We start from the raw sequence: 22,562 nt of genomic DNA, 5'->3' as shown, positions 1-22,562 counted from the left end.
ACATATATGGTCAATTAATTTTCAACATAGGTGCCAAGACAATTCAATGGGGAAAGGATAATCTTTAACAAGTAGTGCTAGAGCAATTAGATTACCATATTCGAAGCAAATGAACCTCAGTCTTTTCCTCATAAAATACATTAGTCCTCCATTATGTGAAGTTTTGCTTTCTGCACTTTGTTACCTGTGGCCAGCCTCGTTCCAAAGATATTAAATGGGGAAAATTCCAATAATTCATACTTTTTAAATTGTGCGCCATTCTGAGTAGCGTGAAGAAACCTCACACTGTCCTGCTCCGTCCCGCCTGGACACGAATTATCCCTTTGTCCAGCATAGGCACACTGTATCTGATACCTGCCTATTAGTTACTTAGTACCTTTTTTGGTTATCAGATCAACTGTCACAGTATCATAGTGCTTGTGTTTAAGTAACCCTTATTTTACTTAACAAGGCCCCAAAGCTCAAAATTCTTGATGCTGGCAATTTGAATGCTAATGAGAAGCAGTAGGGTGCTTCAAGTGAAAAGATGAAACTTCGCAACTCAATAAGAAAAAAAATCATATGGTGAGGTTGCCAAGATCTAAGATAAGATCTAACATCTTACCTTAGATCTAAGATAAGATCTGGGAAATTGTGAGGAAGGAAAAAGAAATTCATGCATAGTATATAGAGTTCTGTACTATCCTCAGTTTCAGGCATCCACTGGAGGTCTTGAAATGTATCCCCACAAATAAGGGGGAACTACTGTATACTCAAAATAGATCACATGCCTAAATTTAAGAGCTCAAATTATAAAACACCTGGAAGAACACACAGGAGAAAATCTCAGTGATCATGAGTTTCACAAGGATTTCTTAAACACCAAAACAAAAAGCATGATCTATAAAACAAAAAAAAATTGATAAATTGTACTTCATCAAAATCAAGAACTTTTGCTCTTTGAAGGACCTTACTGAGAAAGTTAAATAACTCACAGACTGAGAAAAAATATCCACAAATCATATATATAATAAAGAGTGTGTGTGCGTGTGTGTATATATATATATATATATACACACCCAGTATAAACAAAGAACTCTCAAACTCAATAAAAACAAAATTCTAATGAGCAAAACGCTGTAATAGATAATTCACCAAAGAAGATATTGTGAGGCAAATAAGCACATGATAAGATGCTTAATGTTATTAGTCATTGGAGAAATGAATGTTAAACCACAATGAGGTACTACTCTACATCCCTATTAGAATGGCTAAAATGTTAAAAACTGACCAATATGGAACAACTGGAACTCTCATACACGGTAGATGAGAATGCAAAATAGTACAACTTTGGAAAACAGTTTGGTAGTTTCTTAAAAACTTAAACACACACCCAGGCTTTCCCAGGCATTCCACTCCTAGATACACTAGATACACACCCAAGAAAAAAGAAAACATATGTTCACCAAAAGATTCAACTGAACTCAAATGTTCTTATCAGCTTGATTTTTAATAGCCAAACACTGGAAACAACCTAAATGTCTAACAATAGGCTAATGCATAAATTGTGTTAAATCTATACAATGAATTCAGCAATAGAAAGGAATAAACTATTGAGAGATACGACAAAAGGGCTAAATTTCAAAATAACTTTCCTGAGAAAAAGAAATCAGATAATTTTGGCAATTTCAGCAAAATGATTTTTTTAAAATTGATCTAGAAGAGGTGCTGAAGACTAGGAGGCCTTTAGAAGCCTTAATTTTAAAACAGCCCAGCACGAGTCCCATACATTAATAGGTTAATAATTCAATTATCATTTTTCTTCATGCGTATAGCTCAGAAACCTCAAAAAGACAGGTAGAACTATATAACTAGCAGCATAAATGATAACACGGCTAGAGACCCAGGAATACCCAAATCCAATTACTATTACACACCAGCACCCTGAATCCAAGTAACCTGAACAGAGTACACAGTGATTCAAAAGTTCATTTTTCTGACATACGAACAAATGTTATATGCCCATTATAAAGCAGCTTACTATTCAACGAATTTAGAGATAACACAAAGGAAACCATGTTCCCATTATCCTAATAAATTCACATTAGCAGTTCTTCTCTTTCATTTCCTGCTTCACTAACACAGACACTGGGAAAAAAAAAAAAAAAGAATCATGGTTTGAGATTTTATTCGTACTCTTGTTCTCCAAATTCTCTGTCAGCCTAACCTCAATAGAGCTCACATCTCTCTTAGAGGGCACTTGTTAGATATCCAGGTAAGCAGGAAAAGAGCCACAGAACCAGACAGTTTCCACCCTATTACGTACTGAGATACTACTACACAGTCAAGACAAATCAATCCAACATATAAGTCATGTGTTCAAGGATAAGCACGCAGTCATTTGTCTGTTCTCCAGAATTCTCCTTAACATACCAATGATCAAAGGTCACTTTATCTGACTGCTACAAATTCTCCTTTGAATTTCTCTCTTTTCCATTATAGTTAACGTACTAAAGTTAAATAGGAGGGGTAAAAATAGAAGAGTACTTATACCCAAGAATGTCTACAACTTAAGAACAGAAAGTTTACTGCAAGTTCTCTCCTAAAACTCCTAATCAATAACAATTATTGCCAAAGAAAAGCATTTTCCTAAATCAACTGGCTGTACAATCTGCAAGATGGGTGAACAAGAATCCACAGCACAGTATGTTTCTTCAAGTCCACCAAAGATGAAAACATCTTTGCTATTATAAACAAAGTCAAAAGCAACTATGTTCAGGCCCAAACTGAGACAAGCTGCAAGGGCATCCGTAAAAGGATCACATATCATCTATAAGTCACATTATTAAAAGTAAGCATATCAAGAGTATGAGAGCTCTTTCATTAAATGTAACAAATCCACTAGAAAAATTAGATTCGGTCCAACATGTTTAAATGTGAAACAAACTAAAGGAACATTCTAACATTTCCTATAAAAGCCTCATATTTTCCTTCTCTTACCTTCCAATTTCAGACTCTGCCTCTCTAGTGACACATAAAAATCAAAGAATTGAGTATTTCACAAATATCTGTTTATGTAAATAAGCAATCTGTATATGAACTAAGAACACTGTGCATCAAAAAATTAAGCACTGATTCAAGAAATCATTTGATTCTAATTACTAGAAAACTGAACTTGATAATATCAAAAACTAAGGGTTTAACCTTTATGAACCCTTTTCACAATGAATAACTTTTCTTATTATTTTAGCTTTTCTATTTCTTTGGGACAATATTTTAAATTAAATCTTGAATATAAAATTTTGAACAATATGAAAGTCTGAGAGTTACCATAACAGCTTTCCCATGGTTTTGACCTGAACCAAATTATACAGCGTTCCAGCATCAGATAAACATAACAAAATATATATAAAGAGGTATTAAAACTAGTATTACTATTCTGAGAACCAGGGTTTAGAATGTGGGTAAGTCATATCTAAATCTACAAGTCTCCGTTAAAAACAGTGGAGTAAAAAAAAAAAAAAAATCTTAGTAACCAAACTGAGATAAAACTTGATAAAGTATAAAGAAAAGCTCCACCCAGGAAAGGGTTCCAAGGTGCCAACATCTTAATTATGAAAGAATTTAAAAGAAAGGTAGGGCCAAGGCTGACTCACTTTGATCCACAACAGATAGCTTAAACAAATAGCTAACCCTTAACTTTTTGGCATGAATAAATGCATAACAAGAGTATCCACTCTACTCCTACGAATGACTGCCAACAAGGTGGTGCTTTGTATTGAACGGAAAAGGTTAGAAGGGAAGCAGTGTCAGCTTTAAAATAGTTCCTAAAATAGTTGATTATAAGAATAAAGAACAAGAGAACTTACGAAGGCTTTGAGTCAAGCTCGGTTCCAGGAAAAGGACACTTTGGCCCTATGTGAAAGCAAAAACCAGCCACTGAAAAATACAGATGCCCAGATTTTGTCAGCAGAAGGAAGGGTATTGTTCATCATTTCCCACAAAGGTAGCAGAGACTTTAACCTGGATTCCTGTGTTTTCCTGGCAGGTAGATCCTCCACTAAAGCAACAAAGCAAACTAAATATAATGCTCTTCCCAATTTCAATCCTACAGTGAAAACACCAACTTCACAAACTCATCAAAGGTCACAGAGGAGCAAATTTCCTGTTTTGTTACTTAAACTCATTACCTTCCTACTGAGCTGACCAATAGAGAATTCCCTTCTTGTTTTGACGCTAACAAAATGATGACAGTATACATACATACTAGGAATGACAGACAGTTACCCAAAGTCAAGAAATAGAATTTGATATCGTTTTCTGAAACCTAATTGCACATAATCCATGTCTATTATTATTTCATGTGAGGAAGAGCTAAATAAATATCTATTTTTCTTAACTTTTTTTAGAAACATTTATTTGTTTTACCAAAAGACAAAAGATGCAGCAAAATGTAACACTTCATAGACATTTTTCAAAAATCTATTATAAGCCAGGTGCCATAGTGCGCACCTGTAGTCCCAGCCATTAGGGAGGCTGAGGCAGGAGGATCCGTTAAGGCTGTGAGTTCAAGCTGTAGCGTGCTATTACCACACCTGTGAATAGCCACTGCACTTCAGCCTGGGCAACAGAGCAGGACCCTGTCTCTAAAAAAAAAACCAAAAATCTTAAAAATAAAAAAAATTTTTAAATAAATGTTTAAAAAATCCATTATAGAACTATGTCCCTTGCCCTAAAAACCTTATAGTCTGGGAAAGGAGATTAGAAAAATGTAAACAATGATTACTATACTGTAAGTATTTATCTATTTCCCATCTCTTTCCAAAATGTATTTACAGTTGGTTTCCACAAACGAAATATAACACTGTTTACAAATAGTTGTAACTTAATGAAGAATATGTATAAATTCTATGAAAGAACTACTAAGAAGAACAAGATTCCAAAGGAAGAGTTTTTAATCAGGTTGATAATTAATTGTGAAGTGTTACAAATACTATAATTTGTAACTAATCATAGTAAAAAGTACCTAAATTTGTATACAATTTATTAATAGAGACAGCATAATATACTTATGGGTTAGTATTGCTCTATCCTCTAACATTTTAACAAATGAGAGAGAAAGGAATAGAGTTACAGCTATTACTCCCAGATATTATAAATGATAGATACATGTTGCATATGCACATGTCCTTTATATATATTGTACAGCTTTATTTAGTCCACATTCTATTAAAATATGGCTCTTACGGTACTGAAAAATGTTCTCATTAAACATAAATTACTTCCTAATTACTAAATGAATTTTCAATCTTCTTTTCAGTATGTACTTATCCCACCTGGCTTCACTAGTTTTGAAAACTGTGGACAACACTCTTATTTTTTGAAACCTTCCTTTCCCTTATCTTCTGGTCCAGATTTTGACTAGGCTGATGGAAGACAGAGTTTAAGTGGGAGAGAGAAGAAAACATGCACTAAATGTCCAGTATGTGCCCACATAGTGTGCTAGATGGTTTGCATACATTATTGCATTTAATTTCACCAAAACTGTAAACCAACTATTATTAACTATCATTGTACAGATGACTAAGTAGAGGTACAGAGACGGTATGAAAACATATATAACACTTCACAGCTGTTAATAATAAGTGGCTACATTGGCATTTGAACGTAGTTAAGCCCAACTACAAAATCCAGCTTTTCTACTAAATCATGCCAAATTTAATTGTAGACATTCTTAGGAAAAAAAATGCAGAAAAATCTTATATTCTTGGGGTGCAGAAGTTTTCTAAGCAAGGCAAAGGCCATGAGGAAAAAAATTAAGATTAAACAATATAAAAAATTTAATGTCTATAAGGCAAAGAGCAAAATCATAAACAAAGTCAAAAGATAAACAAGAAACTGGAGCAAAGAGTCTGCAATATTTATAATGGACAGCAAGGTAATGTTTCTAAAATATAAACAGCTCTTATAAATCAATAAGAAAAAAATGTAAAAACTTCAACAGAAAAATGTGGAAAACAGTCATGACTAGGCAAATCATAAAAGAATAAATACAGTGGCCCAAAAATAATGTGAAAAAATTACCCCCACTATTAGTCAAAAAATTACAAGTTTTAAAATATGTGACTTTTTATTATCAGAGTGACAAAAATTCATAATGTGAACAAAAGTTTGGGAAAATAGGCATCCATCACACAATTGGTGGGAATATAATTTTGTACATTTCTAAAGGGCAATCAGATAAAATGTATCGAAATTTTCAACATGTAATCATTTTGATCCAGGAAGTCCACTTCTAAAAATTCATCCTTTAAAAAAATGTGTGAAGGTGTATATACAAGTTTTTTCACTTCATTAGTGTCGATAATTGCCAAAAATATAGCAATGAATTAACTATCAATCAATAGAGGATTGAATGATGGCACATCAATAAAATAGATTACAATAAAGCCATTAAAAAGCATGAAGTGTGGAAATGTAAAATGGTGCAGCTCCTGTGGAAAAGTCTGTCAATCCCTCAGAAAGTTAAATACAGAATTACCATATGACCCAGCAATTCCACTCCTAGATATATACCCAAGAGAAATGAACACATAGTCCACACAAAAACTTGTACACGAATGTTCACAGCAGATTTATAACAGCCAAAAAGTTGTATATAAATGAAAAATTATTTTTATTAATGAAAAACAGTATTCAGCCATAAAAAGGAATGAAATGCACACTACGACATAGATTAATCTTTAAATTATTATGCTAAGTGAAGGAAGCCAGACATAAAAGGTCACATATTGTATGATTTCACTTACATTAAATGCTTAGAATAAGCAAATCCATAGAGACAGAAAATACATTGGCAGTTGCCAGCAGATGGGGGAATTGGAACTGATATTAAGTATGATGTTTCTTTTGGGGATGATGGAAATGTTCTGGAATTAGGTAGTAGTGGTGGTTTACAACTTTTTGTGTATACGGATTCCACAAGGCCGACTGCAGGACTTGAGCATGGGTACATAGTGAATATACTAAACATAGTGAATATACTAAAATTCTTAAATATACATTTTTAAATGGTGAATACTGTGTAATATAATTGTGTTTTATGTAATGTATATCTCGATTTTTCATGCTATAAATTTTTTAAAGTATGAGATACCTATTGACGGAAAAAAGTCATGATGTTAGTAAATTGAAAAAAAGCAAGTTAAAAACACAATATATACAATATTATTCTATTTATATTATGTTTACATGGTTATGTAAGTACATATTGCCCAGAAACAGGTAATGGTAATACAGTTGACCCTTGAACATGGGTTTGAACTGTGCAGGTCCACTTACACGCAGATATTTTTTTCAAGCAAACACAGATCCAAAATATAGCATTTGAGGGATTCAAGACGCACATATACAGAGGGCCAACTTTTTGTGTATACGGATTCCACAAGGCCGACTGCAGGACTTGAGCATGGGTCCATCTGGGTATACCTAAAGGTCCTTGAACCAAACACCCAAGTATCCCAACGGACTATAGTACATATTACACTACCAGCAATCTCAATCTCCATGAAGCCAGAAAATTATAACCAGGATAACCAGAATTATATCCAAAATTATAACCAAAATTATATCCAGGATAACCAGAAAATTATGCTCTTCGGTATCATTTGAATTTTTTTTTATAAAGAGAACATATTACTTCCCAAAACAGACATGAAGCAATAAAAATACTATTATCTGCAAAGTACACTACTATGACAAAAATACACAGAAGAGTACAAAACAGGAGACATTACAAGCAAAGATTATTAACCTGGAGTCCATAAATCTGAGGGAAACTGTGAATTTGTAGGGAAAAAAATTATATCACTAACCTCTAATTAAAATTTAGTACCTCAAAAAAAAAAAAAATTTAGTACCTCTTTCAAACAGACCTAAACAACCTACCATAATAGTATTAGCTATACCTGTGATTTTTGTCACTAACAGAATTACATTTCCATATCACATTATAGTTGCTAGAGATCTCAGTATCATCTAATACTCATCTATCATCAAAATATCAACAATACTCCAAAATTATAGTAGTTATTAGACTCACTGCTAGACCTTCCTATTTAAATGCATTGATAAAGAAGTATATACATTACTATATCATAAATTGGTTTGTTTTTATATATTTTGGCATTTCAATATAACATGTTCCTTTTAAATCCTATCTATTTTCTTTCACTCATTTCAAATTGTTATTCTAAAAAGGATCCACAGCCTTCTCCAGACTGCCAAAAGGTCCATGTGCCAAACAAAGGTTAAGAACCCATGAATTAGAGGCAGGGAGGGAAACTAATCATAAGGATATTCTAATTATTTAGGCATCAAATAAGCAGGGCCTAAATTCAGGCAACAAATCATTCCAACAGAAATCACAATTTGTCTAACACAAAATTCATAATTTCCTTCCTTGAACCATCTCTTCCTTGTTTTCCTATTTGTCTCTGACTTCCTTATATTCAATCATCAATTTCACTTGAAAGCTTTCTCTTCCACTCAACTGACATAGATCTCTTGACTTACCACTTTACATAATATTTTCAACTCTTTAAAAAAAAAAAGGCCTCCCTCCTCCCATTCCCATCTCCTCAAATGATTCTGACTATCTCAACCAGGTTAATCTTCTTAAAAAATTAATTTCAAACTGCCACCAACCTGCTCAAAATCAATTGTTCCCAATGTCTTTAACAGTATTATAGTATTGATGATTATGAGATTCCAGACCCACATCTGCAGTATCTATTAATCTATACAATTTTATAAGTAATGAAAGTCCTACAAAATATCTAAAGCAATATTACAACATAAAATTTGGGTATTAATAAGAGACCGCAGATTACAGATTTTAAAAACCACCCGCTGCTCTAGAGTTGAAATCTCTATATTAATTCCTAGGACAAAATTAAAATTCCTTACCCAGGCATTCAAGCTCCTCCATAATCATGCTCCGATTTATCTTATTAGCCTTATGTTCCCACTTAAGCCCTGGAAATTAACCAAAATTTAACTGAATTTCCCACTTACCCTGGAATCTGGACTCATCTTTCTGCAACTACACATCTGTTGATGTAACTTTCACATTTGTAATGCCATTTGATTATTCACTCATTTAATAAACATTTTCCATATTAAGCCCCTACTATGTATCAAACACTTGAGCTATGAAGGTGAGGTATGTATCATCTGTGACCTTAAAAATCTCAATCTAAGGCTGAGGTAGGTGCATCCATCAAGCCCAGGAGTTCAAGGCCAGCCTGGGTAACACAGCAAGACCCCATCCCTTTAAAATAAAAAATAAAAAAAACACAGTGTAATGGAAAAGCAGATACATAAACCAAGTAAATACAAAACAATGTGGTAGGCGTTATGAAAGAGGAATACAAAGGATGCTAGGAGAGCACAGTAAAAGATTATAAAGCAAAGACTAGGAGTGTCAGATAAAGTTTTCCAGAGTAGGGAAAACCTAAGGTGAATTTACGAAAAGAAGTCGATGAGGCCCACCAATGCAGCCCAGGGGTGGGGAACCTGCAGTCTCAAGGCTGCATGTGGCCCTGCAGATTCCCAAGTGCAGCCCTTCGACCTAATCGAAGGGCCTAAACCTCACAGAACAAATCCCTTTACTAAAAGGATTTGTTCTGTAAAATGTGGATTCAGTCAAAAGGCTGCACTCAAGGATTCATAAGGATTCACATGTGGCCCCAAAGCCACAGGTTCCCCACTCCTAAAAGCATAGACCAAAATATAAGTCACTCACTATGGCTAAGCTAGGGAATACGTGAGAGAGAGCAGGGTAACAAATAATAAAACAGGAAAGGTAGACAAAGAACATGATGGGCCTTACATATAATGCTAAGAAAGCTGCATCTTATTCTGAAAAGCAACAGGAAACAGCAGGACACACTGGGAAATACATAGGTTTAGGAATTCCAATGATCTAAATCTAAATCTGTCACTTACTTGCTCTATGACCTTCATCAAATGTGCCTAAGCTTCAATTTTTCAACTGTAAAATAGGGATTAATAATATCAATTTTACCAGGATTGCCACAAGAAGAAATTAGTTAAGTCATGTAAATCTCCTAGCAGAGGGATCAGTCAACAAACTATATCTGGCCTGATTTGACAACAAAGAATTGTTTTTACATTTTTAAAGGTTTGTTAAAAAAAAATTACAACAAAAAAAGAACACAGGGCAAAGATCTTATGTGACTCAAAAAGCCAAAACATTTACTATATCTGTCCTCTACAGAAAAAGCTTACTGATTCCTATCCTAGCACACAGGAGGTAACCAGAAAACAGTAACTATTACTATTACTTAAGGATTATAAAGTAGGAAAGGTAAGCAGTTGTGGGATGAATTTTACAAGGATTTCTCTGGTGACAATGTATTCAAAGGAACAATAATGGATATTCATAGACTAACAAGGAAGATATTGCAGTAATCTGTTTCCTTTCTTCTCATCATAAAGGCAAGAGTTACTTCTACCCCTCTTTTATTCATCCCTGCAGGTTAAAACCCATATGTACTGTGTATGTTATAGCACTTAATGTTACTTTGTCACTTATCATATTCTGCCTGCACTTGTTTACTATATCCAGACTTAAATGCCCTATAAGTGTAAGCAGTGTAGAAGTAAGCATTTTGGAGTCAACCAGATCCAGCTGTAATCTTAGGCATGTTAATTAACTTGTATGTTTCCCAGTAAGAAACAGTAATAGCTAACACATACAGAGTTTTTAGTTTGTTTTTACTATTAAGTGCCAGGTACTGTTCTAAGCACTTTATAGGTATTACATCATTTAATCCTCACACAACTCTATGAGATACGGAATATTATTATCTCCCTATTAGAGATGAGGAAGCTGAAGCATGGAGAAGTTAAATGAGTTTCCTGAGTGCTAGAAAGTGGAAGCTCCAAGGCTCACATTCCTAACAAGCTACAGAATAAGAATCATACTGCTTATTTCACAGGATTTTCATGAAGACTAATTTAGATTACACATTTAAAGGGAAGAAGGGGAGTGGCTTTTCACAGTCTTGGTACTCAGTAGTCCAGTATATATTAGTTCCACTTCCTGATAGAAAGACTGCATTCTAAATTTCTTTTTATTCCCCAGAACCCTGAATATAACAGTTTGTAGCCAGTAGAAGCTTAATAAATATTTATTACTATGTTAGATATACTTCTGGTGACTCAAATTCTCATGATTCCAGGTTACCATTCTGTATATAACTCACATGACATTGTTTCATAAATTTATATGTAGATGTTGCAAAAGACTGCACTAAATATAATATGAACCTATAGTAGAACCTATGTAGTTTTGGGTTTTGTTGTGTTTAAATACAATAAACATTATGATCAGAAAGCAATGGATATACAAGTTAGATTCCCACAAAGTCTTTGTATAGAGAGACATTAAGGCTGGTATATCCTAAATTTAGTTCTATTCTTTTAGGAGTATTTGTAACTAGTATTATATAACTCTGATTTATGTTATTCATTCATGAAATCTAAGTAATATGGGGAAGAGAGAAATAAAGAGTTTAAACTGTAAGATTACGGAGGGAGGTTCTACCTGCAAAAGATGAATACAAGACAAAGTGTTTTAATCTCTATTTTGTGTCACCAATTTCAATTATTAATAAATGAAAATATCTGAAAGTCCAAATTACCAGGTTTCTATTCAGTATGAATGATGCAAAGTAAATTTCTTTAATAATGAATTTTACCTGTAACAAAATATTAAAGAATTAAAAAAATTAATAATCCTGCTACAAAACAGAAATACAAAACAAAAATTCTATTACCACTTTCCAATTTTGCCTTGTGGACAGGAATATTCCTGGCTAAACTCGGAAATTATTTTAACTTCTAAAGCCTATACATCAAGGATGAAAATAAAATTTTTTTAAATATTTATTTCATCAGAACATAGCTGTACAGAAACATAATTAAAATTTAAAAATTAAACAAAGGGTAATCATCACACCAGGTGAAACATAATTTTACCTTACAGAGCAAAATCTAAGAAATTTATTAATGTTTTTAGAAAACTATAAAGAAAACTTACAAAAACAAAACCATTGGATGCTGAAATGTTTTGAGGGAAAAAGTCAGATGACAGCTAGGTTCAAACCACAACAGATTAAACATGGAATTCTTCATTAACCACACCCCTAATATGGCAAAGGTTTGTTTACTTTTTTTTCAACTGACACATAATAATAGAGTACATATTTATAATAGGGTACACATATTTATAGGGTACATAATGATGTTTTGATACAATGTATAGTGATCAAAGTAATCAGCATATCCATCATCTCAAATATTCATCATTTCTTTCTGTTGGGAACACTGAATATCCTTCTTCTAGTTATTTGCAACTATATATTAACTATAGTCATCCTACAATGCTATACTTACTCTTCTTATCTAGCTGTAATTTTGTATCCTTTAACAAATCAATCTCTCTCCCTCTTCCTTTCCCCTAAACCACCCCCACCCCCTGCCCCTAGTATCCTCTGTTTCACTTTTTACTTCTATGAGATTAACTTTTTTTTAGTTTCTGCATAGGAGTGAGAACATGCAGTGTTTAACGTTCTGTTCCTGGCTTATTTCACTTAACATAATGTTATCCAGTTCTATCCATGTTGCAAAGAATGACAGAATTTCATTCTTTTATATGGCTGAATATTATTCCATTATGTTCACTTTTTAATTCTATGATCAGCACTTCATTTTTGATCTAGTATTCCGATTCCTGTGTTCCCCTTCAAACCTAGCTATCAAACAAATCAGAAACAAATTCATCACATTGTTTTTATTGAATATTTTCAAAAGAAACAATACTTGCCACTGCTAAAAAAAATCTACATTATTCAGATCTTCCATAAAGGATTAAGTGCTCCCCAAATGTGCATATGGATCGCTGAGAAGATGATTACAGAACAAGAAAGGAGTAAGGAAGGAAGGAAAGACGGGAGAGGGAAAAAGAGTAAAAATAAATCTAGCCAGTCTTCCCAAGTTAAGCATTATTATCTGCCACTCATTACCAGACACAGCATCTTCACTTTTCCAAGCCATGTTTCACACATCTTAAAACTCAACCCTAACACCCTTTCATCAAAAAAAACACAAAAATCCACACTCAGTAAACTAGGAATAGAACTGGACTTCCTCAACTTGATAAAAGGCATTTACAAAGAATCCATAGCTCATCATATTTAATGGCAGAAGACTGAATGCTTTTCCCCTATGATTAGGAATAAGAGAAAAGATTTGCCACAAGTGTCTGCGCTTGATGCTTAGTGTATTGGAGGTCCTACCCAGGGCAAGTAGGCAGAAAAATGAATTAAAAAAGAATGAAAACTTCATTTATTATTTTCAGATAACATGATCCCTGTATACAGAAAATCTTATGGAATCCACATAAAAACTATTAAAATAAACAAGTTCAGCAAGGGTGCAGGATACAAGATCAACACACAAAAATCAATTGCATTTTTATACACTTGCAATGCAAAATCCAAAAATGAAATTAAGAAAACAATTCCATTTACAATAACATCTAAAAGAACAAAATATTTGGGAATAAATGAAACGAAAAATGTAAAACTTATACTCTGAAAATCATAAAACATTGTTAAAGTCAAAGAATATCTAAATAAATGGAAAGACATCCACGTTCACAGACAGACTTAATATTGTTAAGATGGCAGTGTTCCCAAAATTGATCTATAGATTTAACAGAATCCCTATCAAAATTCTAGCTGGGTTCTTTACAAAAATTGACAAGCTGATCCTAAAATGGATCGGAAAATACAAGAGACCCAAATAGCCAAAATAATCTTGAAAAAGAACAAAAAAGTTGGAGGACTTATCTCTCTCAAATATTATACAAGGCTACAGTAGTCAAGACAGTACTGGCATAAAGATAAACATATGGATCAATGAAATAGAACTGAAAGTCCAGAAATAAACCCGCATGTTTACAGTTAATTGATTTTTCACAAGGGTGACAAGACAATTCAATGGGGAAAGAGCAGTCTTTTCAACAAATGGTACTGGGAAAACTGGATATCCACATGCAAAAGAACATTAGACCCCTACAACAAACCACATACAGAAATTAACTCAAAATGTGTCAACGACCTAAGTGTAAGTGCTAAAACTATAAAACTCTTAGGACAAACACAGAAGTAATTCTTTGTGACCTTAAATTAGGCACTGGTTTCTTAAATATGACAGCAAAAGCACAAGCAACAAAAGAAAAATAAATTTGACTTCATCAAGCTAAAAACTTCTGTACTTGAAAGGACATCAACAGGGGAGTGAAAAGAAAACTCACAAAATGGGGGAGAATATTTGCAAATCATATATGTGCTAAAGGACACATCCATAATATATAAAGGACTCTTATAATTCAATAATAAAAAAATAACTCAATATAAAAATGGGTAAAGGATTTTAATCTTTTCACACACTTCTTCAAAGAAGATATACAAATGGCCAATAAGCATGTGCCTAGATGCTCAACATCATTAACCATCAGGGAAAGGCAAATCAAACCCAGGAGATATCACTTCACACCCACTAGAAGAGCTATGATTAAAAAAAAAAAAAAAGCAACCCAGATAACAATTGTGGGCAAGAATGTGGAGAAACTGGAGCTCTTACACACTGCTGGTAGGAATGTAAAAATTGTTTGGCTGCTTTGGAAAACAGTTTAGAAGTTCCTCAAAAGTTTGAGGAACATATGTTCCAGTAATTCCACCCCTAGGTGTATACCCAAAAGAATTAAAAACACACATACACAAAAACGTGTAGTGCATGGTCACAGAAGCATGATTGAACTAGCCAAAAAGTGGAAACAACCCAAATGTCCATAAGCTGATGAACAGATAATCAAATGTGGTATCTATTTGTTTACTACTCAGCCATACAATGGCATACTATTCAGCCATAAAAAGAATGAAGTACTTGCTATGACATGAACTTACCTGGAAAACATGGTAAGCAAAAGAAGCCCATCATAAAAGATCATATATTAAGATTTCATTTATCTGAAATGTCCAAAATAGGCAAATTCATAGGACATAATGTAGATCACTGACTGTCTAGAACTAGGGCCATGGAAGAATGAGGGATGACAGGATTTATGTTATAGGTGATAAAAATGTCCTAAAATTGATTATGGTGGTGGTTGCACAACTGTGAATATACTAAAAACTATTGAGTCGTACACTTTAAATGGGTTACTTCTAAGGTATGTGAATTATATTTCAAAAAAGCTTTCCATAAAAGAAAAAGCGACCCTTTAAGTAATCCCTAACCCACCCACCATTCCATTTTATGTTGCTCACTCTCAGAATGTCTATAAACAGTTTATACTATATTGGCTTGCACTCATTCACTTATTATTTTGAAATAACTAAATTATATGTTTGATCTCCCTTACAAGGTATAAGCTTCGCAAGGGTCTCTTCTACATCTTTCATATTTATCTTTATAACTGGGTATAATAATGGGAACAGAGTGGATCCTCAAATTAGGTTTGTAGTTTTCAAGGTGCAAAATATTAGAAATATTTACCACGGAGAAGTTAACCAGACTACTCAAAAATCTTCCTTTTGGGGAATAGATTATATATAACTCCCCAGCGATCCCTAACGAAACTCTTAGAATGAAAATAAGTAAAGGTGACACAGAGCTGAGGTTTCACATTACAATAATCCTGGACAATGAAAGATTAAGTAACGATTCAATTAAAATTAAAGTTGTCTTGAGATAAAATCCATTTAGCTTATTAGAGGTCCAGTGTTAGTGCAGTTTGTCAAAGAAAGATGTAGTATTTTCATCATGAAGTATGAGCACAAGTTAATAATTAAGCCTTTGTTGTTTTCTTGATGATTTTATTGTTCTTTCTGGGTTAATGCTCAAGTATATTAATTTTAATGACTTTAGAATTACAAAAATAGCAACAAGAGAACATGGTAAAGTCCATCTAAATGATATTTCTTTAAAATAATAATAATGCTCTATCCCAATAGCAGAAAAAATTTTTTTAAAAATGTGTTTCCTGTGAAACTACAGGCCAGAAACTGAAATTCAGAGTTTTGCCCTCCTGATATCAACTGATTTCAAAGTACAAAGAGAAATAACTCAAAAGAGCCAGAATCCATTAAACCACATGACAACCAGTAACTGGATAGTAAAGAAGAGACCCACTAGAGGCCACAGAATCCAACTCCAATGTTCTCTGTAACATTTATATCTTTAAATAGCTGCTGAAGTTCACTTGCCATTCAAGCCCTTCAATGGTGAGAGCTCCGGCTCCTGTGGCTCTTATCCCTTCTCTCCTTTTCCCTTTCCCCTCTGCCTTCTTCTCACACAGAATTTTACTCTTCGAAGATGGAAAGCAATTCTAATTCACCTTTTAGACATAATTTCATAAATATATGCTAGCATCTAAAATAACACCATGAAATGCCCCTTGTAGGGCCAAGATTTCCACTAGCCAGGGACACTTCCCATCCTCCTTGCATCCAAACAAGCCTCTGCGATAAATTCTTGCCAGTGAAATTTGGGGAGATGTTTGTCACTTCACATGTGGGGGTTCTTAAGAAACAGTCTTGGGCAATAGGCAGGATTCCAAGCCTCTAGAGAATGGTGTAGTCACAATATGGAGGAAAGTCACAAGTGTGCTAACAAGGAGCACCTGCACTTGGCTGTCATGAAAGCAAAAAACAAACTTCTACGTGTTATGCCCCTGAAATTGTTGGAGTGTATTTATTAATCTAATTTGCATTAGCCCAAGTAATACATGCAGAAATTTGTAAGTATTCCAATTCCTTCCAACTAAAGACATTAATAACAGATATTTTGGAAAGACTGTTTAAAAGCCCATTTACGTTAACATTAAATTTTAAAACCTAAATAAATTTCCACCTTGATTTTGTTGTTAACATAATTCCTTATTCTAAATAATAGCATGATCATGTCCACTTAATATTTTAAATATCCTCCTAGTTCAATAACATCTGTTTTCATGATTACTACAGAGAGATGTTCTCCCCAATTCTCCCAAATTAAAAAAAAATTATGCAGTGTTTTAAAATACTGTGATTCATAATGTCTAATGAAAATTACCAAATACTAAATAAGGGCAAAATTAATTTCTATTTCACTATTTCTATAGTATTAAAAAATTATCATTTATAGTTAAGAATTCTTCCTTTAAATATAACCATATGGCAGATGATTCTGTTCATTCTAAATACACACAACCTCACAACACTTTATGAAAACCATGACGTTCTGCATTCTAGTAAAGTTGTCCCTATCCTTCACAGAAATATTTATGTTTAAGTTATACTCAATATGTTGAAATTTTAGTTTGAATTTTAGAAAAATCTAGTAAGATTTTTTTTTAAAAAGTTTATCATTGTTGACTACAAATAACAGTATAAGCCCTACTGGGAAACCTGGCATTTGTAATCATGGATATTACAAACTTAAACCAATGGAACTCCTGCATTCTCTTTGGTTGAATTAAGATCTCTGTTGTCTTTACTCTCAATTCCATACCACTCCATATCTTTTTTTCACATAACAGTTAAAATTTAGTGAATACATTTACTACTGCAGACAAAATAACAAAAATAGAAAATTACTGAAAGTTAAGTTCAGAAAGGACTTTGCTTCTATTCAGAAAAATATTCCAAGAGATTTCGTTTACCAGAATCAGTCGACATGAGCTAAAATAATTATGTGGCTTTTTTCCTGGCACTTAAACTTACAGTAAACTTTGGTTCCTTGATCCTTTTTAATGCTTCATTGTATTGGAAGATATATGTGCTATATAGAGCTTAAAAAAATTTTTTTTCCAGGGCTACAAACCAGAAACACATAAAAAGTAATGAAACTGAGAGATGGGGTATTTGAAAATATGAAAAAATTATAAACTCTCTATAAACTAATCACCTGATGATGATTTTAATGACCGTTTTATTTCTAGAAAAAAGACTTTTCATATACATTAAAAGTTGTTTATATATACCTTATGTATATCAAAGGACTCTGAAATATTCCATTTTCTTGATTTTTTTTAACTTAGACTTACTCAACATTGCCCTAGGTAATTAATGAGTATTTGCACTCATAAGTGGTATTCAATGCCCAAAATCAGGGCTTCAGGAGGCAGAGCTAAAATTTAACTAAGCATTTACTATGTGCCAAACATGATTTCTCACTCTATTCACACGACCACCTTACTATAAAGGTATTTACCTGTCACGGATAAGAAAACAGAGCCTTTACAGGTAATAGATACCTTGCCTAAAGTCAAACAGCTAAGAAATATGGCACAGCCAGGGTTCTAACTGAGATCTGTAAAACAAGTCCTTTCTCCATTAAACTCCATGTGTTAAACTGCTTTTCCAGTAGTGATGATAGAAAACACTCACCACCTCTCGATCTCTTCCCTCCACTTCCCACACTATTTCTTTGTGAGACCAGGTTCAGAGAGGAGCAATCTCTGGCCATTATACAGAGCATGGCCTACAAGGACCAAATCTGTCTTATGATTTTAGCCATAGCAGGGTTCTAGTTAGATGAGCTAACTAGATGCAAATATAAAGAGGCTGGAGTAGGTAAAGTAAATCAGCCAACAATTAACCCAAACGCCATTTATGTTTGGTTCTGAAATACACTGTACGCCTATTGGCAGCAGATGCATCTTCAGAACTGCGTTTGCTTAGGCTACTTGCAACACAGCTTTCCAGGAGCAAGCAGAGTAGACAATGGAAGCTGCTCGATCTAGGTTTGGAGACTGTAAGGAAAACGTGTTTGTTGTGCATGACTATCTTGACTGACAATGAAGATAACCAGACGCAACAAGGCAGTGTCTGCTAAAAGGCAGTACCGTGCTCCGGCGCGTACCAACGGCTCAGCCAAACTCCCCGAACACAACGCGCCCAAACAGCCTGAGCTAGACGGCGGCCGGCCGAGGAGGATGACAGCTCCAGGAACTTCCTCCTCGGCTCGGCGTACACGCGCCTTTCCCGAGGAGGCCGGCTAAAACAATTTCGAATGCACAAAATCTGTCCAATCCCACCACACTACAGGCCAGAGAAGCCAGTTTCCCTTTCCTCCCCCGCCCCTCCAAGAAAATCATCTTATTAAAAAAATTACATCTTACTAACAAGAAAGTGTTTGCAACGAAAAACGAAAATATCAGTCCCTCCACACGGCCATAAGGTAAGGATGAAAAGGAGGGATCTCGACACCGCGTCTGCCCGAGATTCCCCGCTTTGATTCACTTTCCCTCAGGTCCCGCGGCCGGCCCGGGGAAGGCTTGCAGTCGCGACGCAAAATAAGCCCTCGCCTCTCGTCAGGAGCCGCGGAGGCGGCGGCAATCGGCGCGTCCCGCTCGGACCCTCACCTGCCCAGGCCCGAGGCAGCAGCCCGGGCCCGCGCGGGCTCGGCGTCCCGGGAGGCGCCGGGGCGGGCGCCGAGGCGGTTAGGCCGCGCAGCAGGCCGACGCGCTTCCTGCCGCGGAGCGGCGGCTCGGGAGCGGCGACGCGGCGCCGACCCGCAGCTCTCGCAGCCCGCGGCCGTGCGGGCGCCGCACGCACTCAGCCCCCTCGGCCCCACGGCCAGCTCTCACCTGCGAGGCTCCGCAGTCTCGGCCACAAAGGGGGAGGGACGCGCCGCTCGGGGGTCCCGGACACAACGCACCCCGCCCCCAGAGCCCCTGGCCCGGGCGCAACCCACCCCCCAACGCACACACACTCCGACACCTTCGCCCGCCTCCGGAGAGACTCGGGTCAGCTCCGCCGCCCCCGCCGGGCACCCGCCACACACCCACTCGCCGTGGGTCCTCGGGCCGCCTCCCCGCCCGCCAAAGTCTCGACTCGCACACCCACCCACACGCACGTTTGTCCCTCTCCCACCTCATCTCCCCGGGACGCGCTCCTCTTCCCTCCACTCGCGATCCTACTAGCAGGCACAAAAACACTCTACCTCATTCTCTTCCTCTGGCCCACAAGAAGCAACAGCAGCCATTTCCCCGCGGCAGGGGAAACACACACAGACGCGCGCGCGCACCAGGCCCCCACAGATGCTTCCCCTCAGAGCCGCGGCCGCAGACGCAAACACAAACACCCACGGGCCGGCCGCGCTCCCGCCCGCCGCGAGGGGAAGCCGCGGCGGCAGACGGGGCCCGGACCCGGGGGTCGCGCGGGCCTGCGCCCCTTCCTCACCTGCATTCAGCGCGCCGGGGTCCGGGCGGCGACGGCGGCGGCGGCGGCGGGGCGGCTGGTGCTGGTGCTGCGGCGGCGGGGGAGGCGGCGGCGGCGGTGGCGGCGGGGCTGAGGGCAGCAAAGACATGCAGGCAGCCCGCCGGGGGGAGAGGCACCGGCCGGAGGGGACGAGGGGCGGGCAGGCCGGGCCGGGCCGCCTGAGGAACGGCAGAGGCGGCGGCGCTGAGGGCGGCCGAAGAGAGCGAGAAGGAGACGGATCGGGGGACGGGGAGGGGGACGAGGGCCGCGCCGCCGGGCTTCGAGGACGGTGACCCTGGGCGAGCAGGAGAGGCCCCGCCGCGGCGGCGGCCGACGCGAAGGCCCCAGCCGAAGGAAGCTGCGCCCCCGCAGGGCCTGAGCCGCGGCTATTGCTCCGAGAGCCGCGCAGAGCCTGGCCTTGGCCTTGGCCTCCTGGCGCTGGGGCTGCCGCCGCTGCGGGGGTTGCTGCTGCGCCTGGTGCTGCTGGGGCCGAGGCTGAACAGAGACGCCAGCTTTCGGTGCCTTCGCTGTCGCTCACACACGTTCACACCCCCGAGGGCCGGGGGAGAGGCGTCCGGGCGATATCGGTATTGAGATTAATAACAAGGTGCAGAGAGTGCGAGAGGGAGGAGGGTTGATTGACGTGGAGGGGCTGGCGGGAGTCAGTCACTCCCCGGCGCTGACGGGTGGGGTGAGGGGAAGGGGGCGGGGCGGCGGGGGGGCGGAGCTCCAGCGTTGCGCCCTAGGTCCGTCCCCCGTGCGCCGCGCCTTGGCCCCGCCCCTGGTGCGCCGCGTCTTGGCGTGGTGCGCGCGCGCGGTCGCCGGGTGTTCCTGCTCATTTTCTGCTTTGCCCTTCCTGTTTTCTCGCTGTAGTCTTGGCTTGAGCGAGCAGCAGAGCTGAGGAGGCTGATAGGGTATCTAAAACCACATCCACCAAGCCATGGGGGAAGAGACTGGGGAAACCGCCTCACCCTGGGTACTTGTGTGGGCTCGGCGCTGTTCACTGCACCCTCGCCCCAGGCGACCTGGCAGCGCAGGTCTAGGTGGCTTCGAGGCGCCAGGTGAGGTGAAGTGACCGAAGGAAATGTTTCCTGACCTCTTTGGTGGGATTTTTTTTTTAACCTGTAACATCTGTAAATTATGTCATGAAAGGTAAATGAAAACCTGTGACGCTCTGCGGTAACTGCGTCCTATTTTGTAATTCCCCCCTCTCGCGATAGAATTACGTTTCTTGTTTGGCAGTTTATCCATCGCAGGTACAGAATGAAAACATCCAAATGTAAACTCGAAATACTAATGTTTACTTGGTGAATGTAGCCTTGATATTTGAAGTTTCTGGGGTTTATTTTTGTTCTTGTGGGCCAGCTTCAGCTTTTATCACCAGCAGTCCACAAAGCAAATTACACTGGCTCTAGGGGCAAAATACTGCTCTTGCAGTTTTACACAATTTTAATCTCTTTCTCAATGCATTCTCTCGCTCATGTATTTACCCATGCTGGTCAAGAGTATATTAGCAATGTTCAGTATTTTTTATTCTACCAGAATGTTGGTTAGCACACTAAGCACGTTGTGTTAGTTGCCATTCATCTTAGGCCCTATTTTTTAATGTAAAAGCCTTCGTCTTTTGGGGAAAAGGGTGCGGTAAAAATGCAAATTATCATTTAGCCAGAACTGAACAGCTATTAGAAGAGTCCACTGTTGCAGAAGAACAATCGCACACTTTCATCTTGTCCCCAGGAAGTGTGAATGAATGAGTGATTGAAGAAACTGCTCAGGACAGAGAAGACTGCAGGCTACTTTGTCTTCCACCTGTTGCTTCCCAGCAACACCATGGCCTTACTATATTCTGTAAAAAGTGTCAAAATGGACTTAATCCTGGAAGAAGTCTCACTCTTTCCCAACTATCTAGAGTGTAGGTTGACATATAATGAATAATTATCTTTGGCTTTGTAAGCGACAAATCCAAACAAGTCACTTCAGGAATCCCTAACAGTGGGCCTGCCTCAATGGCATCTTGCTGCGGCATTTCTCCCTGGCACGCACTCTTCCCCAAGGACACATGCTGCGAAACGTTGGAGGAAAGAGGGAAATAAATACCTGAAAAAGCATAAATCAGATAATTTGATATCTTCACAGATTTAAGTCTCTAATAACTACAGATAAATTTCTATGAATATTCTATGAATTTTCATCATGTACAATAAACAAACACATATGGCGGGTGTGTTATGTTCTAGCCACTAT

The 22,562-nt window shown here is 37.8% G+C and overlaps 1 protein-coding gene across 1 annotated transcript in view; it reads right to left on the bottom strand.

Annotated features, from left to right (window-relative positions):
* The window catches only part of CNOT6L (CCR4-NOT transcription complex, subunit 6-like), a 95,563-nt gene extending 75,239 nt beyond the window's left edge, over nucleotides 1-20,324 (bottom strand). The window contains exon 1 of the mRNA XM_012650997.1: nucleotides 20,301-20,324. The gene's annotated coding sequence lies outside the window, so the exon portion shown is untranslated. The remainder of the gene's footprint in view (nucleotides 1-20,300) is intronic.
* Nucleotides 20,325-22,562: the final 2,238 nt, after the last annotated feature.

This window comes from Propithecus coquereli, unplaced genomic scaffold (genome assembly GCF_000956105.1).
Source record: "Propithecus coquereli isolate 6110/MARCELLA unplaced genomic scaffold, Pcoq_1.0 Scaffold343, whole genome shotgun sequence".
Lineage (NCBI taxonomy): Eukaryota > Metazoa > Chordata > Mammalia > Primates > Indriidae > Propithecus > Propithecus coquereli.
This window is presented reverse-complemented; position numbering and strand designations above follow the sequence as displayed.